The following is a 16237-nucleotide window of genomic DNA, read 5'->3' as shown; positions in this document are numbered from 1 at the left end:
TGTTGAGGTACAGCAGCTCCTGTCAGGTTTCAAGGCAGCCCTGTTTTCTCTCACTAGCTCACTCTGCAAGCAAGCAGGTAGCGCTGTTGAGAGGGAAAGAAAAGGAAGGGGAAAGTGGTGCCATCAAGTCAGTGTTGACTCCTGGTGACCACAGAGCCATGTGGTTTTCTTGGTAGAATACAGGAGGGGTTCACCATTGCCATCTCCCGCACAGTATGAAATGATGCTTTTCAGCACTTTCTAATATTGCTACTGCCCTATATAGGACCTTTCCATATTCTGGGAAACACACCAGTGAGGATTCGAACCAACAGCCTCCTGCTCTCTAGGCAGGTTACTTCCCTGCTGCGCCATTAGGTGGAAAGAGCAGCTTGCTAACTCCACCCTGCCATGCTGCCTGGAGAGAGAGGGAAGGAGACAGGAGCAGTGACCAGTTGTGTACAGAGGTAAAAGTAAAGTGTGCCTTCAAGTCGGTGTCGACTCCTGGTGACCACAGAGCCCTGTGGTTGTCTTGGGTAGAATGCAGGAGGGGTTTACCATTGCCACCTCCTGCACAGTATGAGATGATGCCTTTCAGCATCTACCTATATCGCTGCTGCCCGATATCGGTGTTTACCAGCAGGGATTTGAACCAGCAACCTCTGGCTTGCTAGTCAAGTCATTTCTCCGCTGCGCCATACAGAGAGTAGGCTGTTAATGCAAGAGGAGCAGGTCTCTCCCCATCTTCTTGCTCAGTGTCGCCTCCCGCCTGGTGGTGAGGCAAAACACCCACTGCAAAGCATCCATCCAGAGAGGGAGAGAATGCAGGTCCTGCCACCTCTTGTTCATTTATCTCAGGGCACAGTGGGGTGGGGGGGGAGCGGCATCGGGCAAGTGATACTCGCAATGAGCAGCCACACCACTGCCCCTGATCACTCGTCTCTCCTCTCCTAGTTGAAGGCTCTTGGTGGGGCCACCCTGAGTGAGCTAGCGAGCAGAAGCCATGGCAGCTCCAGTAAGACCCTTGCTTCCTTATCTGCTCACCTGTCTTTGTTGCACAAAGAATTGGGCACACTGGGACCCAATCGCCTTGCTGCACTGTCCAGAGAGAGAGAGCAAACACAGGTGAGCAAGGGTGGTGGGGACTGGGTTGGGTCCAGTGGCCCAAGGTGGTGGGGATCGGGTCCATCCAGGGCCGTCCGTAGAGAGCCCTGGCGGGGTGTGAGGCCTGGGGCAAATCAGCCAGTGTGGGGCTCCCTTCCAGCAAATTCTAATAGGGGTTAAAAGAGCAGGGCCCGGGGCGGTCACCCAGCTTGCCATGCCCTCTGGACAGCCCTGGGTCCATCCAGCAGGCCCCAGGCGGCAGGTGCCAAGATGGTGGCAGGTAGTGGGGATTGGGTTCAGAGGGCCCAATCCTCCTTGACGAGGAAGGAGGAGTAAGTGAAAGGGCAGAGGTAGCGGATATTTTTCTGTCTCTCTGGGGAGAAAATATAACCACCCCTATCATACCACCCAGAGAGATTGATCGCGATAATGGACCCAGCGTCTCTGCCCTCTCGCTTGGCAGAAGACTGGAAGGACGACCCCCTTCCAGGTCTGGCCCCACACTCCTCTTCCTCCCTTTCAAGTGCGCCGTCCCACGTGGCGGAGGCAGGGCATTATTCTCCTTCGAAAGCCAGGGTGCGATCCTCCTGCCACGGGAGTTTGCAAGTAGCATTACTGTGGTGATGTTACCATGGACGGGTCGGGCCTCGGGTCAAGCGGGGGGCGGGCGGCGAGGAGGCGAGAGACGCCTGGAAACTCGACTGCCATTCGATCAGAGTCTTTCCAGTACGGTCAGCCGGCGGGACCGTCTGAATCTGAACTGGTTCAAAGCCAGCTCGTTCCTGCCATCCAAACGCTTCCGATTTATACTCGACTGCTGTGAGCCAATCGGGCTTCAAGAGGTGGGCGGAGAGGCGACGGAGCAGATGCTCAGGGAGGGTCGCCTGCGCGTCCAGAGCGTTTGTCTGCCTTTGGCGCTGCCGCCGCTTCGACTCTGACTGCCGCCGCTCGCAAACTTCAAGTATAGCATGTTCTGCGGCAGCAGAGGCAAAGGGGTGAACTCCAATCCCCTGTCCACACACCCGGTCTCTTCTGGCCCCTGCCATGACTCACTGGTCGCAGCACCTTCAGGAACAGAGGTAAGCTTTAAGGGGCGATCGCTTGCTCGATTCTGTGGTCCTTCATGTTGCGCTTCTTCTCCGGAAGAATAAAATGCTACGCTCTGCTTTGGGGGGCAGGCAGGGAGTCCACAATCTCGTTTTTCCTCCAAACCGCTAAGGATCCTGCCTGCGGTCCTTTGCATGGTTGTTTTGCAAACAACGCTGCCTGGCCGATCCGTTGCTCCCTGTTGATCTGATCATTTATGAATGAACGAGATTCCAAGAGGAGTACAGAGAGTTGTCCGAGCAAGCAACTGTGAAGCGTCACTTCGGCAAACTCTGGGATCGGGGTGGGGTGGTGGGTGGGGGCAATAAATTTAGACAGATTTATTCATCTTGAAACGCTCCCCAGGACACCACAGCCTCCTAGAACATCGTGGATGTTCTTTAGAACACTGAGGCACCGGCATTCCACCGGGTTGCTTTGGTTTTGAAACTTTGATCTACGGGGCCCGCCGCTGTAAGAGGGCTCCAGTTTCTAAGGAAGGGAAAGAGGGAGTAAGGAGGATGCAGGCGTGAAAATGAAAGGGCGAAGTGATAAGAAACGGGAGAGAGGCGGTAAAGCAAAGGACAGAATCAGATCCACTTCCCCGAGAACGATGGGAGGAGGAGGTACAAAATGCCAATAGGTTGAAAAGGGCCTTAAAAGAAATGCATTCAAGCTGTAGTATTGGTGTGAGAGAGGAGGGAATTGGAAATCTATTAAAGGCTCATTTCCCAATCTCAGTAGGTAACTGCAAACTGACTAGAATGCTGGATAATCAGGAAGTGGTGTGTTGCCAGGCAAACACTAATGGGAGTAGGTGGGATGCCATCATTATATGGAGATGGATTAATAGTAGGACTCCATAGGGAGATGGTAAAATCTGCTTGAGAACTATAGGGTGAAGATCGGAAGACAGCAGGCTGCACAAAGGCTGCAACAAAATGATACTGTTGGCCTAGAGCAAAACTGAATAAAGATGCATCTGTTAGACATTAATGGGGACATCTGTCAGAGTCGGTCCTTGCTGTTTGTAGATAGTACTTTTTTGGTTTGTAGACATGAGGGCATTGTTTATAGCCAAGTAAGTAAAATATTGGTTTAAAAATGAAAAATTGAAATTACTGATGCTTATACCTGCTGGTCCCTTATTGTACACTAAAACTACTGGGAAATGCTCTAAAAACACAGCTGGCATTTCTCCGTGTATTTATGTGTTATGTCAGTGATAAGCCAAATGGAAATAAAATACTGATGCATCTAATTAATCTAGTAAAATAGGATTGCACGCTTTAACCGATTCAGTTTTGTAGATTAATTACTTAAATCTCAATTCCAAGTAAGCCGTACACATTTGCTTGGAAGTACATCACATATATTTCAGTTAACCTTACTTGCAACTGAGCACCATGCTTAAGTTACAGCCTAAAGTTTTAATCATAGATTAAAATATGTCCCTTGAAAATTTGGTAGGACTGATATTGAAGAGTACATCATTGCTAGCAGCACAGAATTATCTTTTCATTCCTTCTGCCCAGTTCAGTGAAGAAGAGCATAATGGCTTCCTATAATATATAACACAATGGCTTTATTTCTTTTTTTAATCCAAAACTAGTTGAGATTTTTTTCTCATTTTAAGGTGAACCCACCTGGACTGTTCAGGTAATTCAGGACTACAGGCAATTAAATCTGATGATGCTAAATTGAAATGAAATTCAATATGTTGCTTATATTTGAGTCCATCTATCGTACTGCAATAGCAGATATTCTTTATTTCTGATCCCTAAATAGTGAAAAAAACAACCTATTAACAGTGACTGTCTTCCAACAATTAGTGGTAGCTTTTGTTTATTACACTGCAAGTTTTCTCACACATAGGATCAACTACTCCGTTCGTCAACAGATATTTAAATATAATAGTTCTAGCTGATTTGAAAGCATTGATTAATTAGCTTGTATACTACACTTGCTCACTCATGTTATGCCATACACATGTGTGCTTTTGCTTTTTGAACAACTTGGGGGAATTTGCTCAAAACCTAATTTGCAAGTGTGAACAACAAATGGACTGCAGCCTGAACAGAAGCAAGGCTACCCCAGAGGAGCAGAAGAGATAGAATTTGTTTTGATAGAGTATACTAAGAGACAGAGTTTTATTTTGTAAAATGTAGAGGCACATGTAAAATGTCATAGCTGCCAGCCTGGGTACAACCATAGTCAGTGGCGGGCCGTCTCAGTTGCGGCTCATTTCCACTCTTCTAGTCCCATCTAGCTTCTCGTTCTCCCTCGCCCCACTACACCTGATGCACACAGGCTGATCATTTGCCAGGTTGGGGAACCAGACAAATGACCAGCCCACATGCCCGGAGTTAATAGAGTAGGAGGATGGCAACCAGGACAGGGCAAGAAGCATAGGAATGAGCCTCAGCTGCAGCTTGTTTCTCTGCCCCACACCAATGGGCTGCCACTGATCATGATTGTGTAGGGAGTGAAGGTGACTTCTAGGTGCAGGCGAGAAAAGGGAGGAACTGAAGGCTGTAACAGCCTGGCAGTTGGGTGGATGTGGGAATATGCATGGAAGGAAAGGGAGAGATGGGGGGAGAAAGAGATGGAGAAAATAGAGAATCGAGAGCAATTTTGATACCCGTCCTCAATCTTCTATGTGTGTGATGCCAAAGGGAGTGACTTCCATTGGAAACTATTTAGGGCAGGGGTGTCCAGCTGTCCTTGGCCTACAACTCCCATCATCCCTGGCTGCTGGCCACTGTGACTGGGGATGATGGGAGTTGCAGGTCAAAAACAGCTGGAGGGCCACTGTTGGACACCCCTGTGTTAGCGGGTCCTGCCTGCCAGGTGTTGCCAAAGCAACTGGCAAGGAAAAACAGCAGGATGCCCACTTGATACTGAAGTCTAATAGCTAACAAAAGAGAGCACTGGGTTTACCGGGCAGTCAGTTGCAAAAGATGGACTGTGACAAGCCTGGGGAATGGCCTGGTCTCAGTAGCTCAAGGATTTCACCTAAAATCCAGGGAGTCTCAAGCACAGGGATTAGCCCATAACAAGCCCACACAGAGCAGAATCTTAGTTGTAACTCTTAGTTACAAGACTGTCCAGGGTAGTCCTGTGCAGCTTTCCCCACAACAGGACCATGCAAGGAATGCTCAAGGATGGTGATTTCAGCCCAACTCGGTGATTTTGTGTCCTACTGTCCAGCAGTCCAATTTAGGACTGAGTGGTCTAGTGATTTAGCTTAGGGGAAGTGAGTTGGTTACACAGGTAGGTACTCAGCCAGGCAGACATCTGGGCAGTAGAAGGCACTGAATGCCACCCATCTCCCATTACACAGACTTTAGCATCTGAAGAGAGTAGAAGGTTTTAAAAAGGATTTTGACCTCTGCAAATTTCCAAAGGCAGAAAAACAAGGGAAAGTGCCAGTACAGCCTTGAAGAAGGTGTGGATGTGGTGGTAGATACTAAATGTGGTGGATGTGGAATGCACAACAAGGAAACTCCATTGTGTCAAATTTTCATAACTGATTTGGTACTCGGTCTTGATTTATGTGCTTTCCCTGCTCCTCAGGGATAGTCTTTGTCATTTAAGACCTTTTACTGTGCCAGGAACTTTGGCTTCATTAAGAATGAACAAAAATCAGGGAGATGCCTCACCTTTTAGTAAGTAGGTTTTGCACTGGTCCAGGACATGCACGATTCAAACAGAGGCCATTTTCTCTTCTGGCGGCAAGTGCTTGCCCATGCCTCTCTCAGCCTTGCTTTCATCAGAAGCCAGAGTTAGTTTCCAGAATGAAGAGAGACTAGCTTGCAACATTTGTAACTGACTGATCCTAAATTAAACAGATATTGACTGAAGTTCTAGAACTGGATAAAATATTTCTCGTGCCTCAGCATCAATTTTCTATGTGAGTGGGCAATCAGACACCTAGGCTTCTTCCCTGTTTCTGATGATTACATCAAAATTCAATCTCTCCGTCAAGTGGAATAGATTTTGACATCTTGAGAATTATCAAGCTTATTTTCCTCTTAGCATGCTAAAATGTGTGGTTTTTACCTAGAGAGCCATCCTCTTCTTTTGTATAGAGAGATTAGAATTGATTATGTTTATGTTTCACTGTTCCACATGTGTATTACAGACCCTAATCCAGACCGGCGTCATGGGCTACATATACCCGTGTGTGTATTTCTATGTGTGTAGCCCCTCATCAATGGTCTCAACTAGGAGAGGGGAGCTGGTCTTGTGGTAGCAAGCGTGACATGTCCCCTTAGCTAACCAGGGTCCACCCTGGCTGCATATGAATGGAAGACTAGAAGTGTGAGAACTGGAAGATATTCCCCTCGGGATGGAGCTGCTCTGGGAAGAGCAGAAGGCTTCAAGTCCCCTCTCTAGCTTCTCCAAGATAGGGCTGAGAGAAATTCCTGCCTGCAACCTTGGATAAGCTACTGCCAGTCTGTGAAGAAAATACTGGGCTTGATTGACCAATGGTCTGACTCAGTATATGGCAGCTTCCTATGTTCCTTTGTCTCCACTGACCCTCTCCTTTGAGAGTACAAATCAGCAGGCTCCCAATTTCTTCTTTCCACCCCAGAGAGGTGTCTGGCACTGCAATGCATGTTGGGTTCTTGATCTAGCATCAGGAACTACATGTGCAGCACTGAGTATTAGATGCAGACATCTGACCAGTGCACACACATGTTTGCTGCCATGTACAGTATATATTGTACTAATGAGGTCTGATGTATGTGCTATATTATTGCATTGGAAAAGATCAACTACTCCAACTTGCTGCAGCATGCTAAGAACTGAAGCATTAGTTTAAAATAAAATAGTGGTGTCTGAAAATGTTCAGACAGTGTCTGGAAAATGAGAAAGTATATCTGAATCCTAGTCACAGGGGAAGAATGGAGGTATGCCATCACCTCCTGCTTGTGGGCTTCCTAGAGGGATCTGGCCGACCTGTGGGAAACAGGAAGCTGGACTAAAGAGGTCTTTAATCGGTTCCAGGAGGGCTGCTCTTGTGTTCATAAAAGGTTGAGTACTCAGGGGCTGGAGCAACTATGTCCTGCTTAGAATTTCCCTCTTCTTCATGACATCTACTGTAATAATGTCCCTCTCTCAGAATACATATACTAATGTATCGTTAGTTTCTCTACAGCCTCTGCTGCATTTTTCACACAAAAATTCAAATCAAACAAATAATGAGTTCAAAATAAGGCACAAAATGCAAGTGTCGTTGCAAAATGTGTGTGTGTGTGTGTGTGTGTGAGAGAGAGAGAGAGAGAGAGAGAGAGAGAGCGGGGGTGAGAGATTTGTACATATACAGTAGGATTTGTAATGTTTGACATAGTTAACAAAAAAAAAAAAAGAGGATAGACTCTAACCACAGTTTATCCCTTTTAAGTCCCATTGATTTAAAGCAAGGGAGATTTAAGCATGTGATGACTGAAATAAATTCGTAAATAAATAAATAAATCAAATGTAATTAAAGAAAATTGCTTCATTTTGAGCTGGATAATACTCAAGTTCAAAACATGTTGTTTTCTTCTGAGTCCATTCTGCATTGTTTGTATACTTTTGGGAAGGTGATCCAAGCAGGGCAAAATATTCCAGCAGAGGTCTATGTGGGGTGCATTATCTACAATTCTCCTGTTAATGTAATCTCTTACTTTTCATGGATTTGTCAAACCTGGTTTGTTTGGGCTTTGCTGCCTGTCAATATTTTCAGGTAGCTTAAACTCATTTTAAGGCTTTATCAACTTTGTCTGTCATATATATATATATATATATATATATATATATATATATATATATATATATATATACACACACACACACACATACAGCCTGATATGTGTATCTCGAGGTAGTGCACACAATTTAAATTAACAATATAAAACAGAGTACAAACAATTAAAACAATTTCATAGAATAAAAAGTTAAAACAGTTTCATAGGTTAAAAACATTAAACAGTTTTAAATTCATGTCAGTTAAAAGCCAGAGAAACGGTGTGTCTTGAGGGTCTTTCTAAAAGCAACCAGAGATGGAAATGCTCTTATTTTGATAGGGAGCATATTCCAAAGCCTCGGGGCAGCCACAGAGAAGGCCTGGTCCCAAGGTGCCACCAAACAAGCCAGTGGCAACCATAACTGGATGGCTGAGTTCATGATAAAGAAGGCACTCCCTTAAGTACCCTATTCCCAAGCCATTCAGGGCTTTATGGGTAATAACCATATCGCTCGGAAACATATTAGCAGCCAGTGCAGTTCTTTCAGAATCAATTTTATATGGTCCCTTTGAGTTGTCCCAGAGACCAGTCTGGCTGCCACATTCTGTACCAATTGTAGTTTCCAGACTATGTACAAAGGCAGTACCACATAGATTGCATTACAGTAGAATACCCGAACAGGGCCGTTTTTGAGAGGCTGAAGGCCGGTGGGGAGAGGGGGAACCTCCACGGACCCCACCACCACCACCTAGGAGAAGCATCCCTGGAGGGGGTAAGTTTTTTTTAAAAAAAAAACAGTAAAAGGTCCATGAACCCCCATGGACTGAACCAAACCGGGAGGAGTTCAAGGGGGTGCCGGACTGAACTGGTCCAGTCCAGGTCCAGTTCAGTGCACACCCCTAGTGTAACACCGTCCAGAAAAGGCAGATCTAAACTATGTCTCGAGTCCCAACCCCGCACAGTCAGTACCTCTGTCTTATTTGGATTCAACTTCAGTTTGTTATCCCTCATCCAGCCCATTACTGCCTCGAGGCAGGCATTTAGGGAGGTTATTCATCTCCTGATTAGGTTGATATGGATAAACAGATTTGGGTGTCATCAGTTTATTGATAACATCCTGGAACATAGGAAGCTGCCATATACTGAGTCAAACCATAGGTCCATCTAGCTCAGTATTGTCTACACAGACAGGTAGTGGCTTCTCCAAGGTTTCAGGCAGGAATCTCTCTCAGCTGTATCTTGGAGATGCCAGGGAGGGAACTTGGACCTTTCTGCTCTTCCCAGAGTGGCTCCACCCCTGAGGGGAATATCTTACAGCACTCACACATCAAGTCTCCCATTCATATGCAACCAGGATGGACCCTGCTTAGCTAAGGGGACAAGCCATGCTTGCTACCAGAAGACCAGATCTCTTCCATTAAGACGACACCAAATCCTGCACCAAATCTCCTGATGATCTCTCCCAGTGGTTTCATGAAGATGTTAAAGAGCATTGGAGACAGTATGGAGCCTTTTAGAACTCCATACTTTAGTTCTCACTTTGAAGAGCAGTAGTCTCCAAGCGACACCATCTGGAATCTAGTCTACCAAAGATGTAGGAATAGAACAACTGTAAAACAATGCCACAGAATCCCACCTCCCTCAAGCGACCCAGAAGGGTATCTTGGTCATTGGTATCGAGAGCCATTGAGAGATCCAAAAGGATCAGCAGAGTCACACTCCCTGAGCAAAGAAACACTAAATGAGCAAAGAAACACCATTTAAAGTGGGTGATTATCTTATATTTAGCAGGGGGAGAACAACTGGCCCTATCTAACCCCAGTGCAGCATCCCTCCAGTGGCTGTTGCTGGTATGTTTCTTTTTAGTGAGCCCTTTGGGAACGGAGGACCAATTTATTTATGTATTATTTATTTTTATATGTAAACTGCTTTGAGAACTTTGGTTGAAGAGACGTATATAAATATCCATAGTAGTAGTAATAGCAGCAGCAGCAGTAGTAGCCAATTTGAGATAATCCACCAGGACAACCAAGGCATTCTCCACCACATAGCCCACTCAAAAGCCATTTTGAAATGGGTCTAGATTCTCTGCATCATCCAAAACTGCCTGGAGCTGAAAGGCTGCCACCCGCTCAATCACATTGCCCAACCATGGAGCATTGGAAACAGGTCTGTAATTAGCTAATTGTGAGGAATCCAATGCAGAATTCTTCAAATCAGCTCTAATAATAGCCTCCTTAAGACAAGGCAGCATTCTGCCCTTCCTCAGAGAAACATTTATAATATTTACCAGACCCTCTCCGGTAATACAATTACTAGATGAAATAAGTCATGCTGGACAAGGGTCAAGAGAAACCTTGCTATTAAGTTTCTTGGATGTTTTTCTGCTTGGTTTTCAGTGCATCCAAATTGTCCTTATTCATTTGTATCTGATTTTTGGTAAATCATTTTACTTTTTTTTTCCCCTGTCCACATCTTGCAAAGCTATAGGGAATATTTTCCTAAGAAATGTCCTTGTTTTTATTATCATCCTAAAAAGCTATAATATTAAACTTCTTTGCTAACTTCCTAAGTTTATTGAAACTGGGTATTTTGAAAGTTAGCCCTATGCTACAAATGTAAACGGAACAAAAAAAATATTTCAAGTAAATGATAAATATCTATATGCAATTATGGATTAGCTTTTATGAAGGCCAAATTTATCTCCTCAAAAGCCTCATATCAAGATGCCAGTCCAATCACCTGTTTCCATGTTGCCATCTTAATCATGAGGATTATTTCAACATCCAGTACCAAGAAGGATCAGGCAACTTCCCGGTCTCTTCTTTAAAATTACAGTGGGACCTGGGGGAAATGAATAATCTACAACTTGCTTTTGAATTCTCAGTAACAACTCATAAACTCACAATGCAATTTTGTCCTTGACATCTGCGGGTTGAGGAAAAGGACTGCTACTAAATCTCATTGTGCTGGCAGAACGCACACAAATGGTGCAATGGATTTATGCTGGAGTTATTTCTCCGTGTAAACCACCCTGAGCCGTTTTTTGGAAGGGCGGTATAGAAATCAAATGAATGAATGAATGAATGAACCATTGCACTGGCATTTCATTATGCTAGCAGGCCACTGCTAGTGCAAATGGCACACATTTGCAGAGTCTGGGGCATAGAAGAAGAGGAATAGGGCTTACTCAGAATCCTATGCTCACTTAGTCGGTCTCACCATTGACAACTATGTCACATTATGGCACTGGTTGCAATTATATTTTTCCCACCCCAAACAACCCCCCCCCCCTCACCGCTGCCTTGATTAAAACAGGGACACAATAAGATGTTCTTGCATTTTTACAGCATGTCTTGATGTTCTCCCAATGAGTTTCTTTATCACCTGGGGGTGCAATTTATCCCAATGGCTACTGTGCACATGGTCCAAATACTAATAGTTTACGGTAGTATTTAAAGTTGTGCCCTCGAATCTGTGTTGACTCCTGGCGACTACAGAGCCATGTGGTTTTCTTTGGTAGAATACAGAAAGGGTTTGCCATTGCCTCCTCCCATGCAGTGTGAGGTGATGCCTTTCAGCACCTTCCTATATTGCTGCAGCCTGCTGCCCAATATAGGTGTTTACCAGCGGGGATTCTTGTGCTCACTAGGCAAGTCACTTCCCCACTGTGCCATTAAGTGGCTTACATTAGTATTTAAGCTACATGTAAATCAGACGTGCTATATGTAGAACAGAAGTATAGATCAGACCACTTCCCCATGTGATAAAGGAACATGCTGGAAGGAAGTTGGGCATGCCAGGAAAACATAAGAAAATGTGCATTCTGAGCATATCCCCATTTTCATATGTAGTTCAGGTAGTAAAAAATATTAACTGGTCAGTTATCACGCTTGCTTACATATGTGTATGCTACCCGTGTGTGTATGTATGTTTGAGGACAAACTAAACTATAGGAATTTAGAACCAAATTTTCAAATGTGTATAACAATTAGACCACAGTCTTGGTGCAGGCAAATGCCAATGTCAGAGTATCCTAGAGGAGTAATGGATGAAGCTTTTGAATAGTTTATTGATAAAGCAGAGGCACAATATAATCAGTGATATTTGGTGATCTTGATACTGTTGCAGCTGTATAAGGAGTGAAGGTGGCTCCCAAGGACTAGATAAGGAGGGAGGGCTCCAATAGCCCAGTGACTGACAAGTGTTGGTATGTAGACAGAAGGAGAAGGGGGGGTAAGGAACGGAGGGTAAAAAGCAGTTTATTACCAGTGTATATCTACTGTTTTGAATGTGATGCCAAAAGGAACCAAAGGAAGATGGAGTGTCTCCTGCAAAGAGTTACCCAAGCTAGGCAAAGAGAGGCAGCGAGGGGTCTGTGTGGCACCAAGGTCTATAGCACTGTGTTTGGAGCCCCTGGTGGTGCAGTGGTAAAACTGCTGCCCTGTAACCAGAAGGTTACAAGTTCGATCCTGACCAGGGGCTCAAGGTTGACTCAGCCTTCCATCCTTCTGAGGTCGGTAAAATGAGTACCCAGAATGTTGGGGGCAATATGCTAAATCATTGTAAACCGCTTAGAGAGCTTCCAGCTATAGAGCGGTATATAAATGTAAGTGCTATTGCTATTGCTTTTACTATTGCTTTTGCTATTGCTATTGCTATTGCTATGCACACAGCTAGCAAAGGGGAGCACTGGGGTTCTCGGGCAGTCAGGTGCAAGGGCTGGCCTACAGCAAGCCCATGCTGAGAAATTGAATGATCCAGCCTCAGGGTCTCTGGAATAATTACTGTCCATCTTTCTAATCATCGTGGGAGTAATGTGCCAATGAAAAGACATTTTGTACCAATTTTCCCTTAAGGTACCATTTGCTGTAAATTTAATATTCACTTTCCATTGATGTTCCCATTGTTGGATATAAAATGTCCTGTTTAAATTTTGCATCCTCTTAATCATGCAGCCTTTTATATGTTCTGTTTCTGAATCAATATTTCAACAACAACTTATGTATCAATCCCAGTAAATAATCAGCATTTTTGGTTATTAGTACTTCAAATTCCATTAAATCTCTAAGTTTACCACCTTGTCTTTGTATTTCTTTCTGCATTTGTGTTTTTTAATTGTTTACATTGTGTCAGTGTTTTAATTGTTTTTAGATTGTGAACTGCCCAGGGACTTTTTTCTTCAGCCTTTTATATGGGGAAATGTAATGTAAGAAATGCAAGAAATAAATATAAATACATACATACATACATAGAACTAGATTAGCAGAACCTTGTATGGTGAGTCAGTGATGGAGGGAGAGGCACCTGATGCTCCTCTGTGTTACAGCTTTCTGGAGTTAAAAAGGAGGGTGGGTACCTACAGTATATTGTACTATTTCTGTCCTTAACTATTTGTATGCAGATTCTTATTTCATTGATAATATCACTTTTGTCATTATCTGTTAGGTACTTACTGTTTGTCTTTTGGCTTCCCAGGCATCAGGGGCTATGCAGGGACAAAGGGCTGTCCTGTCCTTTGGCCTCCAAACCCATCCCAATAATGCTATTCAAGAAAAAATGCTCATTCATCTGAGTCAAATAGTTGTTAGCAGATATGGATCCTTCCTTATCCTTGTTTCTCACCTCAAGTACTTAATCTTCCTTCTCTTCTAACTACTGTTGTCTTTAGGATCAGACGCACAGTGGGAGAGGATTTGGGGCATTCACTGTCACCCCACCACAGAGTCTGCATCTCCTTTGCAGTGTACCACCTGGAGTACCAGCAAGTATAAGGAGACAAGTTCACCATCCCCCTTACTTTGCCCAATTACTACTGGTGTAATAAACAATACGGGCTGAGGGAGGAAGTGCATAACAAGATCTGATGGGAACATAACCAGCAGCTAGTGACAATTAGTCAAAGAACCATGCGGGTGGTGTGTGGAACAGCATGAAGGGGACAGAACAAAATGAAATCCACCTGATTGATGTGAAACAGCTATCTGCCGTTAAATAAATCTTCCATGTATCTCCAGCATAAATATTAGTACATCAATATAGACTATATTCTGCTTTTACAACACCCTGTCCTCTTCTACTTGAAACATACATTTGCCACATACAGTGCAAATTAGCTACCAAAGTTATTTCTTTTATTCAAAATTGATTCTGACTTGATAGTTATTTTCCCCAAAGGTAATATCCGACAAACCCAATACAAAAAATGTGTAGGCGGATATTGTTCTTCCATAGCTCCAATGTCTCTTGTAAAACCAATTTTGCCTTATCGTTTATAGAGCTGCCACATTCAGAGCAAGTACCATCATTTGACACTAAATTCTTGCCACTCCAGTTTATGAAGTTTTTGGTGCCTTGAATGTATGTCTATGCAGAGATGGGCCTTTTCCATTGCTGTCCCTAGGCTTTGGAATGTGTTCCCTGTTGAGATAAGAGCTTTCCCATCTCTGGCAACTTTTAAAAAGGCACTGAAGACATATCTGTTCACTCAGGCTTTTAATTAGATTTATAGATTTAATACTTTTCATGTTGGGTACTTAAAATATTTTAAAATATTTAAACCATTTTAATTGTAACCGCCCAGAGATGCAAGTTTTGGGCAGTACTGAAATATGTTAAATAAAAAATAAAATAATAATAAATAAATATATGCTTTGAGGCAATATTTTAAATAAATTAATACATGTGTGTAGAAAGAGAAAGATTTTTTATAATATGTATAATGGAAACCCTGGGAAATTGGCTAAAATCTGGCATCTCTATCAGTACTATACCCAGAGGCACTCTCACCCTTGACTTCCAGGCCGAAGTCCAGGGCCCCCATAGCCCCTGTGGGGCCCCAAATCCTATGTATGTCCTGGGTGGTGTGGTTACCCGGCCAAGCATGATGATGCTTAATTTGCAGGGGAGGGGGGCCTCCAAAGGCCTTTAGGTCCAGGCTCCAAAGTTACCTATGTGCACCTCTGACTATACCTAATTATTAACACATCACATGGCGTAATGATCAGTAAGTCCTATAGTGTTGTCTGTGTGTTCCATACATATAACCACATATGTAAAAATTAATATGGTCTTGCCCTTGTATTCAACTTGTACTACCATTTTGTATCTCTTATTCATGTGCTAGCCTGAACATTATGGGGAATAATACCTTGAAAATTCTAATTTCAATTAAATGTTTTAGCCAGTCTATTGCTATAATTACAATATAGCAATGTAATTACAATATAGCAAAACATTACAATGTCTTCCTCCTTGGTGACATTCCAGCTCTTCCTTTTAGATTTATATGTCAAAAGATGTTCTAAATTACCACCATATTTGTATATATAATCTACACTAACAGGTAGTGGCTCAGCAACCTTTTAGTTGTCAAGGATTTGGCCTGACAGCAACACAGGTGTTGTACTATTGAAATAGTTCATGCCCCTTCCCTAATCTCATCTCATTCATATTTCCATTTATTGTTCAGTGGTGAAGGACAGAAGTGGCCCGTGCTGGGGGCAGCAGTGAGAAGTACCTTTAAAAGCCATTACTGGCAATACCACTGGCACCTGGAAGCTGCTGGGAGCAGAAGTTCCCTGCCTGGAATCCTGCAGAGCAGATGCCCTGCTGACAGCACTCACCTGGCCATCATACATGCATGGTGGTCAAGATGGCAGACACATGAACGTTTGAGGCACAACTGGGCTAACCTGTGAACCGCCCAACTGATTTGATCCAAATTTGTTACAGCTGTAGGTTTAGTTTGTGATGATGTCATCCATCCTGGTTCAAGATGGCAGATGTGTAAATGTTTGAGGAGTAAGTGGGCTTACTTGTGAGGGTGGTAATTATCAGTTAAGATTATAGTGAAAGGAAAGTAGGTAGGTTAGTTTTTACCAGAACAACTTGTTTTCATTTTCCATGTTCACCATCGATCTGGGGCCAAAGTGAATAGGTGAGCTTGTTCTCACTCTGATAGCATTTACACCAAGAATGATAGTAAATTCCCTTCACTTGTGCACTGAATGAAAAAGCCGCATGAACGATTATTCACATTTTGTATTCAAATGTGTCTTCCACATTGTGTTTTCCATTAACAACTTTTGGAAGTGATTCAAAGAATATCAAAGATGCTAGTAGCATCACATTGTGAAAACACTCTTGGTGATGAACTTCACTGGGTGCTATTGGGTTGAATCACAGCTTGTTGGCTGAACCTACTTCTTAGTGTTACTGTGAGAATAAAATGAGACTAGAATGTATTTTCAGCCAGAAGTTATAGAAGGACATGGAAGTAATCTGAATAGGCAATCTGTAGCATGCTGCAGTCTGGCTTCGTTCTAGACCTG

The 16237-nt window shown here is 43.6% G+C and overlaps 1 protein-coding gene across 10 annotated transcripts in view; it reads left to right on the top strand.

The window, feature by feature from the left end:
- Positions 1 to 16237, top strand: part of AMIGO2 (adhesion molecule with Ig like domain 2) — a 101283-nt gene that overhangs the window by 73156 nt on the left and 11890 nt on the right. The window contains exon 1 of one of the 10 annotated variants that reach the window (XM_053256401.1): positions 1715 to 2162. The exons of the other annotated variants lie outside the window; for them this stretch is intronic. The gene's annotated coding sequence lies outside the window, so the exon portion shown is untranslated. Of the gene's footprint in view, positions 1 to 1714; positions 2163 to 16237 lie in introns of those variants that run through there. 10 annotated transcript variants of the gene reach the window in all.

This window comes from Hemicordylus capensis, chromosome 5 (genome assembly GCF_027244095.1).
Source record: "Hemicordylus capensis ecotype Gifberg chromosome 5, rHemCap1.1.pri, whole genome shotgun sequence".
Classification (NCBI taxonomy): Eukaryota; Metazoa; Chordata; class Lepidosauria; order Squamata; family Cordylidae; genus Hemicordylus; species Hemicordylus capensis.
Note: the sequence above shows the minus strand (reverse complement) of the source record. Positions and strands in the feature narration are given on the sequence as shown.